The sequence below is a fragment of the Chinchilla lanigera genome, unplaced genomic scaffold (genome assembly GCF_000276665.1).
Source record: "Chinchilla lanigera isolate Chin_1 unplaced genomic scaffold, ChiLan1.0 scaffold00022, whole genome shotgun sequence".
Taxonomy (NCBI): Eukaryota; Metazoa; Chordata; class Mammalia; order Rodentia; family Chinchillidae; genus Chinchilla; species Chinchilla lanigera.
The window spans coordinates 92,313-101,371 of NW_004955423.1; the positions used below are offsets into that span (position 1 = coordinate 92,313).

The 9,059-nt window shown below is 43.7% G+C and overlaps 1 long non-coding RNA gene across 1 annotated transcript in view; it reads right to left on the reverse strand.

Annotated features, from left to right (window-relative positions):
• The window catches only part of LOC106148508, a 28,592-nt gene extending 20,886 nt beyond the window's left edge, over window positions 1-7,706 (reverse strand). The window contains exons 1-3 of the long non-coding RNA XR_001234045.1: window positions 7,622-7,706; window positions 7,183-7,251; window positions 4,625-4,769 (exon numbers count right to left, since the gene is read on the reverse strand). This is a non-coding gene — a long non-coding RNA (uncharacterized LOC106148508). The remainder of the gene's footprint in view (window positions 1-4,624; window positions 4,770-7,182; window positions 7,252-7,621) is intronic.
• Window positions 7,707-9,059: the final 1,353 nt, after the last annotated feature.

Below are 9,059 nucleotides of genomic sequence, written 5' to 3' on the forward strand. Positions count from 1 at the left end.
TCTGGTTGCATAACTTTGTTTCAACAAGGTATTTCCATCTGAGCTGCTGGGCCTGGCCTGCTGTCACTGCACTGGCAACAATGTTTGTTTTAGCACAGCCCTACCCGGTGTTTAAAGTTATGTGGGACTCCTCTTTCGGAGAGGATCAGTGCTATGCTTAGGGAACAAAAAGCGCCCATCTCCTGACTGCATCCTGGGTAGAATTAAATTGAAAATGTCATTGTTTAACCAATTTGTACTAACCACTTGAAGGTGGCAAATGCTTCAGTGAAATGACGTTTTTCTTTTGGTATTATATGTTTTCCTTTTGCTGACATTCATGAGCACTTGTTTTACTCCAAGTCTTGTGCTGTGAGCTTTACATAGATATTTCCATTGGGTTTTCATGCTGTGCCAAGCTGTGGTTCACTCACCATCCCCGATTCATTGAAGAGGAAGCAGAAGCATGGTGACCTGCTCAAGCTTGCATGACTGGGGAGTGGAGGAGGCCGCAGGGGCCTTGTGTCACAGGGCTGGCTCTGTCATCAGTAGGCCGTGTGAAGGGGCACACTGCTGAGCCGCTGTGGACTTGTTGCTCCTTTGCAAAGGGTTGAACTAGATGGTCCCTGTGCTCTGCATTCCCTGACCAATATCACGGTATCTCAAGGATGCAACCCATCCTGGGCACTTAGGGAATCCAAGAGTGATATCATGGCCTCTGACTCTGTAGGGAGTTTATAGTCTAGTTAGGGACACCATTGGTGGTATAAGAAAGTGAATAATTAATTTGTCAAAGCTTGATTTAGAACAGAGCATAAGGATTCTGGAAACACAGCTGAGTGAGTCTTGCTTAGTGGAAAATGGATCATGTTAAAGGGAGAGCTAATCTTCCTTAATATTTACCAGATATGACTGCTCTGTTAGGCAAGGTTCAGACGTGCTAATCTGGTAGACACATCATCACCATCTGACTCCTAGAACAGCATTTCTGCCCACGCCCACCCCCAGGCCAAGAGCCCCGGGCAGCTTGCTGATGTGCCATATTTCAACGAAAACACGAACACTTATTTTTTCCTCTACATAATATGCTTCCTTATGTTGCAATATTCTCTCCACGGTACTGTTTATGGGAAGAAGTTGTAGGTTGGAGAGGCAGAGATCAGGGAACAGAAGTCTAGTTGGGATTGTGTAAACGTCACTGAGGAAGCCAAGGGGTGGAGATGCTGACTACGCAAAAACAGTTTCTTGAACCATGAAGAACTGGTTGTGAGCAGTGTCTACACAGCTTGCCTGGGTTTACAGCCATGACCACAGGAAACCAAGCTCTTAGATTTCCTTCTGTAAACCAGCACTGCAAACTACAGGGTGTTTTAAAGTGTTGAGCTTGGGTTCGCTCAGTGAACTGAAAGGCAAGTCTTGGGCTGGTTTTGACTCATGACTGTGGCATCTCAGAGCCTGTGGAGAGAATATTGCAGCCCAGAGTCCTTGGTCTCCATCTTCTTCCTTTTTCTGTTGGTTTTCCCAAGGGTTCCGTGCCAGCTCTGTTGCTCATTATATACTTCAAGGGCAATAGCTTGCATTTCCAAGGTTTCTATGGTCAGCGACTGGTTAATGACTCTCAACTCCACAGGGCCATCTGGCTCATAAGCTCTGAACCTATGTATGCAGCTGCCTTTTAGGCATCTTTGCTCATAGCCTGACGGGTACATACTTAAGTAAACTCCCAGAAACCTGTTATTTCTCCTACTCCTCCTAACTCAGCAAATGACCAACACTAAATTCATTGTTTCCCTTGTCAGTCAGCCATTGGTCCTCTGGAACATCTGTCTTTCCAATGCATGTGCATACCCTGGCACAGGGTCTAGCATCTCCCTCTTATGGAAGCCCTTACATGGGTTCCCCGTCTTTCTGTCTTGCAACCCATTCTCCACACAGCAGCTAGAGAGCTACAGGGCACGTAGGCATAACTCCCTTACTGAAAACTCCTCAAAGGCTGTCATTTGTTTTGGGGATTTAGCCTACATTCTTCATTCTTAGGTGGGCCCTGCTGATCACTTCAGTGGTCTCCGGGCTCAGATCTCATTAGAGTTTCCCCATAGATTTCAAGATTAAAGGGGGCAGAAGAACATTATTTTAAAATGAAAATTAGCAACACACCCACTACCCCACTGTACCATATTTCTGAATTCAAAACATCCCAACAGAATCCAGAATTATGTTTTTAATGCTGATGAATCAGAGTTTCCTGCTCAAAATCAATGAGAGAAAGACAAATGACCTAAAATGACCACAGAAGATAACCAGGGAAAAAAGATGATATCTTTCCTGTCCTCCCAGCCAGGACTGGCCACTCCCCATTGGTCCCTCACTGAACCTTGCCTGTAACGCTCATGATATTTTCCACTATGTGGCATTTATTTATTTAATCTCTTCCTTTATACAGTCAGCAATTGGAGTTCAGGGAAGATATGTCTGCCATTATCTTCTGGGTAGCACATATCTTCTTTGTGTAGGGCTAAGCAGATTCTCAGCAGATGAATATAAAATTGTTACATCACAATATTGTAGTCTTTCCCAGTAGTTGCCAGGAACATTTCTTTCATTAGCATTTTTTATCTAACAAAATTCCTCCATATTACAAAGAATTAAAGCCTTTGGTCTCACAAAGTGATAAAAAAAAGAAAAATTCCCTAAGAAAAAAATTGACCAAGACATTGATAGGTAATTTCTAAAAGAAACAATACAAATAACCATTAAACATGGCAGATACTAGATTTCCCATATTAATAACTAAAACTATTGCTTTCAGTATGTAGAAACAGGCCCCCAGGTATAGTATTGGGGAAACGGTCAGTATGTAAAACTTTTTTGGATAAAAAATCAAGCAACAGTAATTAAAAATTTAGCATTTGACCCAGCAATTCTAGGAATTCATCCTACAGGAATAATCAGATAAAATTATCAAATTTTTGTGAAAGAATATTAATTGCAACATTGCTAATAATAAATAGTCAAAGTGAAAATAAGCAAAACTTTCATCATTAGTTTGGTACAATCATGGTACACCCATACAAACAAACCTCTAGAGATCTGCATTTTTTACATGGAAAGATGTTCATTGCATATTAAGTGGATGAGACAGATTGTAATGCATTTGATATATCTAGCCACCCATCCTTCCTTTCATTCTCTGATTACAGAAAAAGTGAAAGAATGTATATCAGACCTTTAACACTGGATTAAAGTGTTATCACTGTATAAAGTTGTTATCCAGTAATTATCACTGGATAAAGTTCACATATTAATTAGTGATGTCTGTATTTTATTTTATATTTTGAAGATTTTTCAGTGATTAGGTATTGTACTTATAATAATAGCAAAAACAATAAATTAGCTAATTTGGGAAAAAAGTTTTTCTTTTTGCTTATTAAAGGAGCAGTTTAAGAGATTTCTGTCTTCTACCATGTGGGAGACATGTGGCCACATGTCTTGTTATGAGGGACTTCAGTTTGGTGTCTTAGCTCCTCTGGGTGGCAGGGTCTCATATCAGATGGAGTTTGTGCTGGTCTTTTGATTTTCATCTTTCTACTAATTTAAAAAGATAACATTTTTATGGCCTATTTCTATCCCAGCAATAGGAAAGAAATTACCCTAAAATTTCAACTCTTTATGTATAAAAATTGTATAGATAAATGAAACCTATAAATTATAGACACTTTATCCATTCATATTATCTTCATCACCTATGCTTCTTTCAAATATCCTTTTCACTTGCTACCAAGACAAAATAACATTTCCAATTTCCCTTTTGCTCTTGCAATGTATTCTTGTTATTCTTAGCGAGCTCTTGGTTTCTACTGATCAATGATTTATTCTCTTCCTGATCAGAACAGGTTAACTAATAAAACTTCACTTTTCCTTGGTATCAATGGTATGATGATTTGTCTTTGGCTCCTTGAATTTCCAGCTTTTCACTTAGGGAATGGAAGTACTTTTCCCTTTGCTCCACCATATTGATGACTTTATGTTGATTGGATCTGATAATTTGTAAGTGTAAAAACATTCTGGTAACTAAGAGATGAACTCTTCAGAGATAAAATCTGTGTCACCTCAGCCAGCAATGTGCCTAGACCAGCATTAGTGCTAGCTGAGAGTGAATGCCATCCAGAAAGTGTAGAAGAGGACCAAGAGGATGGCTATCAGTCACGGCCTGGGTCCCAACTGCAATGGAGTTGTTGAAAGAAAGATGTGTCTTTTCTCATTAACTGTGCTGTTAGCTTTTCCCCCAAGAAACTCTGAGCACTGAAAACACAGTGGCAAGGCTGAAGTGAACGTATCAGGACAATGTGGACAATTCTGAGTGGTGCAGGGGATGGTCTAACTGGGCAGAATTCCTGCTCCCCAGAGGTCCTAGGACCTACTTTTGCTGTTGCTATGAATGCCACTGTGTTCTTTGTGCTTTGGCTTCTGATTGTACCCACAACCTCTCTTTGGAAGGCCACCCCCTTGGGAACTGGCCATGTCACCCACAGTGCAGAGCCAAGATGTAGCTAGGGCTTTCATCCCCTTGGGAACCCTTTCGCCAAGAGCTGACAGTTTGTCAGCAGGAAGCCCGGTTCCCTTGTTTCTGTGAGGACAAACTCACAAGTCTCTGCCTTGTAAACTTCATTTCAGTCACAGCGTCATTTGGTTTCTTCCGTTCCCCAGCCTGCCTTCCGCATTCCTGGGGCCAGTTTCTTCTGGGAGCCCATCCTCACCGATCACTTGCACAAGGACCTTCCTCTCAGGGCCTGCGTGGAGGATAATAGATAGTGTTCCCTGATGAATTGCCAGTGTCAGGTACTGCCACAGAGCTTTTCACATGCCCTGCCCCACCTAGTCCTCCACAAGGCCTTTAGGTGGACGCTGTACAATCATCCTCTTGGTTGGCTTTCTTAGACTTAAGAGGTCAGACTCTAGAGTCCAATAGCCTGGGGTCAATTTCGGTTCTGCCAGTTACCAACTGCGTGATCTTGGGCAAATTCCACTCCTCACCTATACACTCCTCACAATAATGGAATCTGTTTCACTGGTTGGTTATGAACATTTGATGCATTGGTGTTAGAATGCTATCTAGATACTTATTAAATGAACTAATACTTCACACATGGGGCAGTCCAGACTTACAATGATGAATTAACTTCCTCAACATCCCCCAGGTTAAGTGGGAAAATTAGAATTCAGACCTACATCTGTATGATTTCTTAACCCAGCCTCTTAGCCATGACTGCCTGCCAGGTCTGATCAGACCCACTGCCTGTTCTTTTTCCTTCGTATTTCTCGAAAAGGCTAGTTTTCTCTGAAGCTCCTGGCTCATTTTACCTTGCCTTTGCCATTACTGTCTTTCTCAGCAGGAGGACACCGAACCTCTTGGAGTGGAGGCCAGCTGACTGTGGCCACAGAGGGGTCACTGGTGCTAATTCTCCAGGGATGGTCTCTACAGACCTATGCTTTGTTCCAGTACCCCCCACCCACCCCAAAAGCAGATTCTCCTTCACTATGGAAGTAATAACTTAGAAATACTTTTTTTTCTAATTCAAACATCCTTTTTCTTTTCCTAATTGCAAAGGCAATTTGGGTACTAATTTAAAACATGTGGAAACATGCAAGGGGAAAAGGGAAGTGAAAAAACTCTCACTTGCTGCCCATGTGGCTTTCTGAGGCTGCTTCATCCATCCAAGCCTTGACTCACTGGGGCCAGAGCTGCACCTCCTTGCAGGCTCTGCGATGACACACCTGGTAGGCCCAGCCAATGCCCTTATAAGGCAGCTGCTATGCCTGGCCCTGGCCGCTGCCCTGGCCTGCATTTCAGTCCTGACAAAGCAATGTCCCTGGCCTGGGAAGGGCGGGGGACAACTTGCTATTAATTCTCTATAGCTTCAGTCAGGAGGCCCTACTTCCTCTTCTATTGAATTGAAAATGAATAATCTAATTTGGGGGAGACTATGGGGAATGAGGCCATTTATTTCCATGTTAGGCATTTAGCAACATTATTGGGCAGCTGCTATGTGCCAGGTAAATAGCCCCGTCTCTAGTTATAAGGAAGGGAGCAGGAAGGGAGCAGATCTAGTTGCAGTGCCTGGATCCAACATGATACTTCCTTCATGTGTGTCTGGTGAGGGGAAAGGGACCTCAAGGTCCCTTCAGGTTCCAGGACTTGGGACCAGAAAGTAGAATAAGGGAACATTCATGATTAATGTCATATTTATCCCTGTACCGAGCACAGTGATTTATATACACTACCTCATTTATTCCTCAGGGACTAAACACTGACTGAAAAGTAAGTATTGGAGTCAAAGTGAAAGTCCCCTAAAATGTCTACCCCGGTTAATCTTGTTTTTCCTCACATCCCAAAGCCAGGCAGGCTGTGGGGCTTTTGGATTATTTACATTTTAACCCCAAGGGTTATTTCCTGTTTCAAATGTCTGGCTCAATCCCAAAAGTTTCCTTCGAATGCTGATACCCAAATGACTTGTCCTGACCAGTGGCGGCTGCTTGACTCTCAGGACTGCCTATGCTACCCGCTTCTGGTACTAAATCACTGCCTTCAGCTTACTGCTCTCCAGGCTCCCAGGCCGTGACCCCACATGGCCTCCTTTGGCTGTTCTGCTCAGACCCAGTAGCTCTCCTGGGTAAAGGACCAAGATTAGTTTGCTGTCTGAGGTTTCTTTTGGAGAATGGGTGCTGCAGAGTAAGGACTCCAAGGCCCAGATCGGCTCCCCTGCGATGGGTTCTCTCCTGTCTCTGCTTTCCCAGCTCCCAGCACGATGTCTCTGTCTATGAGAACGAAGTGCACTGGCTGGCTTCTCTGGGTTTCAGATGTCGGCCTCCCCCCGCCCCAAGCTCCTCCAGCCTCATTCTCCTTCTCCTTGCTCTCTCCACCCTGGCCACATTGGTGTCCCTACTGCCCCTCACACACACAAAGTAGGGTTAAAACACCAGATACTGACTTAAATTTGAGTTTCAGATAAATGATAATTAACTTTTTTAGTGTCAGATTAGTTGTCATTTCAATGCATGTCATGCCCAAAATTTATGTTGAAATGTAATCTCCAGCACAATAATATTTTGAGGTGAGGCCTGTGGGAGCTGACGAAGGAATGAGCATGCAGCGTCATAGCTGTAGTTAGGGCTGTGGAGAAGTGCCTCAGGGAGTGGATTTACCTCTTCCATTCTTCTTCTGTGTCAGGACACAGTGTCTGTTCCCTCTGGAGGATGCGGCAAGGTTCCACCCTAAAAGCAGAAAGTTTGTGTCCGTCCTCACCAGATGCTGGGACTTCAGCACCTCTGTCTGGACTCCTAGGCTTCAGAACTGTGAGAAACACAGTTCTGTTCCTTGCAAATCACACAGTTTGTGGTATTTTGTTGTAGCAGAACAACAGACTAAACCAAGTATGTCTCAGAGTTTGCCTGGGACATATGCTAAAATATTCATTGTTTATCTGAAACCCAAATTTAATTATAGGTGTAAATTTTCTTTTTCCCTTTTTCTCTTTCCCTTCCTCCTCCTCCTCCTTCCTTTTGCTAAATGTGGCTATGTTATATGCCAAGCTTGTTTCTATCACTAGGATTTTCTTCCCCTGAAGACACGGCTCTGTCCTACCTTGACTTTGGCCTCTGCCAAGATGCCTTTCCTCAAGTAGACTCTTCCCCTGATCCCACATCTGAAGTCCATCTGCAACCCTCCGCCTGGCTCTTGTCTCATTTCCTTCACAGCCTTATCCTGCTTGATGTTACCTCGTATGTTTGTTTTCTTATTTGCCTCCCGCCAGCAGGAGCTCTCCAGGAAGTCAAGGTTTGTGTCCTGTTCACTGCCATTCTCCCACTGTTTAACAGAGTCAATAAAGTGGTCATCCAGAAACTATTTCTTGAGTGAATGGCTTGTTATGCATGATCAAGTGAGGAAAAGTTTGAGTTTCCAGGTCAGCCTACGAAAGAGAAGTTAGGAGAAGGTTCTGAGAGTATCGGGGAAGAGCGGGAATGAGGCAGAGAGTGAGACAGAATGAATTACAAGAAGAGACAGGTTATATCTCAGGGTCTCTGTGCTCAGAAATGCTTCAGGAGAGCACACAGCCTGCTGGATCGCATTGCCAAGCAGGGCAGTACAGTGTAGAGTTTCAGCACTCCAATTCACAATCTGAGTCTGGACTCTCCCATTCATTTCTTGTCAGACTTCCAGTAGTTCATTAACCTCTTGAGGCCTCAATTTCCCTAACTGTTGATGGAAGTGTATAAATGAGATACTATGTGGAAAGTACTTAACATAGCACCTAAAACCTTGCAGGTACGTAACAGAGCAGAGCTGTGAATGTTATGCCCATGGACAGCCACACTCCTCATCATGAAATTCATACTCATGGAATTCATTACCTCTTTAAGTTTTGCTGACTTTCACCTGATGATTTCACTTTTCAAAAAGGAAACATTGTTTTGTTGTTTTTGCATTAAATCACTGAAGAAGAGTTGTAGAGGTGGGGGGGATCGTGATTGTAGAATGGCAGGCCAAGTGTGCTGTAGGCACGGGAAGGCCAATGAGGCCTCCCGCCAGCTGAGTGACTCTTTCCCTCAAGCCAGTCTCACTGTAGGAGGATCCAAATTTAGCCATGGCACAGGGGTAAGGCCGTTGCTGCCCCGGGGCGGTTGAGATTTCTAGGAAATAATTGAAATTGTGAGTGTTAAACCCAGGGATGGTAAGGGCCCATTTCACCGAGCACACAGGACAAAATACAACAAAATACAACAGTTAATGCAGAAGCTGGTCTGGTTTTGATGAGGACTAGCTCTGTAGCCCTGTGCCTTACTTAACTTTTGATCCTCTTCTTCTGGTGGGAAAAAGGGTGATAACTCCTGCTGTCTTTCTTATAGGTTTGGATGACTGTAAAATGAAATAGGGTATGACACACAGCTTTGGCAACTGTTAACTACTATATAAAGTCCAGGATCATCTGATGTCATCAGCATTGTTTGCAGGGTGGGGGGCTTGGTTGGCCTACTGGGGATGGATAGTTCCACGAACGACTTGTCACCCACACCCTGCACCT